We start from the raw sequence: 2247 nt of genomic DNA, 5'->3' as shown, positions 1-2247 counted from the left end.
GGATGATTTGGTGTGTGTGTGTGTGTGTGTGTGTATGTGGTGGGGGTAAATGTTTGACTAAGTATCTTTGGTAAAGGAACCAGAAGTTATATAACAGAGTAAACACACATCTGGTTTGAAGGGCAGCTGGAGCATACGCAACATGGGCAGTGGTGCCTCAGAGATGGCAGAACTATTTTACATTAACCACTCTAGAAGTACACAAGTACCATCCAGCATCAAGATATAGCTATCGAGTTTTATGAACCATTCCTATTTCTAACTTTAGGAAATTGATGTTTCTCCCAGGCCATATTAATATTACTGCTTTAATCACAGATCACATAAAAAGGATATCATGCACAACCTCCAACTAAAATCCTGTTGTCACCCAGTGAAGTGGTATAACATTAGAAGAGTTTAAAATTGCAGCTCTGTTTGAATCTCCCAGAGTGCATCTGTACTCTTCAAATGGGTTTCTTCCTCAGGAGTCAGTCACCTTCACAATATCTGAGATTTCATTTTGTTCCAAGATGCAAGGAACACTACAGAAGACATCATCCTTTCATTAGAAACCCTTAATCATGGTGGAAATTGGATGCATATGCCTAAGATTCTTCATTTTTCTTTCTGCCAAATCTTCCACAGGTAGCCCAATGGCCCAGGTTGTATAACTTTGCAGTTTGATCACCTTTTAAACACTGTCAGCCATCTGTTGATGAACCTCTTTCTGCTGTTTATGAGCCATATTAGCACCTAAATCCAGATGCAGAATTCTCAGGGAGATGCCAGCAACATTCATTTCACTCCATACAAGGACACTAGAGTATGCATGCTCCCCAGGACCCACCCATGACAGTATAATGAATGAACTTCCAATCATTCTTCCAATTCTTCAGGTAATGGAACTGGGTTAAATCTAGATTGCAATCACTTTTAATAATCTTGGTAAAGCCACTTACCTTCCAGATATGTAGGGCAAGATATCCACTGGATTGGAAATAATAAGCAACTTATAGTTTTGACTGTTTTACAATATTAGGAATGATGAATTTGAAGATGTTCATATTACACTGAACCAAATTAAGACTGTTTTCTGCCTTTGCTGACTTGCTCCAATTGTGATAATAACTAGCTTGAAGTTTTAGTCATAAAAAAATTTACAATTTTTGGTGGTCTAAGAAAAAGTCAGCAGATATTGAAGATCTATCATCTCTCCCTTCAATTTGTTTTCCACAACTTCAACAAAAGCAAGTTCATTTACTAAGTCCTTCCATAAGAAACTAAGGTTCTACATATATGAATACGCCACAATAAATCTCAACATTGTTGAGACTGGAATCCTAATTAGAATAAGACATATTCCTTGTTTGTATAACTATATAAAAATAGATTCTACTGTCATGTATAACTAAAAAGAACGAAAATTTAAAAAGAAGCAGCTATTGGCACAGGCCAGACCAACAGCATCAACCCCAACAATTGCAATCTTGGGCATTTGTTCTTCCTTTAGAAGATGCTGAATCAAGCTGGTCCTTGAGAGTCACCATACTGGACATGGAACCAAGAGCAATTGAGAATGTATGTAGACTGGCATGGGGGTGGATGGCAATTTCATTTTTCAAGGACACTCTATACTGTTTTCATAATGGCTGCTCTCATTTATATTCCCATCAACAGTGTGTAAGGGATCCCTTTTCTTCATATCATCACCAACATCTTGTTGAAAATAACTATCCTAACAGGTATGAGGTGATCTCACAGCAACAACCTACTTGGTATCAATTTCTCATTTAGTTAGTTTATGCATTGTTGACCAAATACCCAACAAGAACAACTTAGAGGAGGGAAAGTTTAGTTGGGACTCGAGATTTCAGAAGTCTCAGTCCATAGATGGCTGACTCCATTGCTCTGGATTCAAGGTGAGGCAGCACATCTTGGTGGAAGGGCCTGACAGAGGAAATCTGCTTAGCTCATGGTGGGGGCAGGAAGCAAGAGAAAGAAAAAAGGGACCACAAAGAAGACAAACCCTTCCAGGGCACAAGCCCAGTGACAATCTGCATCCAGGCCCACCTGCCAATAGGTTCCACCTAGCTGGTACATTCTAACTAGGAAGGACTAAGTTACAGATCTCATAATCTAATCATTTTCACCTTTGACTATTCCTGCATTAACGGCACCTTTTGTGTGACACCTCATATTCAAACCTTAGCAATTAGTGATGTTGAATATTTTTTCATGTACCTATTATATGGTTTATTTGCATTT

General features: G+C 38.6%; 1 pseudogene; it reads right to left on the bottom strand.

The window, feature by feature from the left end:
- Positions 1-399: 399 nt before the first annotated feature.
- Positions 400-1529, bottom strand: LOC124994577 (L-lactate dehydrogenase A chain-like; annotated as a pseudogene).
- Positions 1530-2247: the final 718 nt, after the last annotated feature.

The sequence above is a fragment of the Sciurus carolinensis genome, chromosome 1, assembly GCF_902686445.1.
Source record: "Sciurus carolinensis chromosome 1, mSciCar1.2, whole genome shotgun sequence".
Lineage (NCBI taxonomy): Eukaryota > Metazoa > Chordata > Mammalia > Rodentia > Sciuridae > Sciurus > Sciurus carolinensis.
This window is presented reverse-complemented; position numbering and strand designations above follow the sequence as displayed.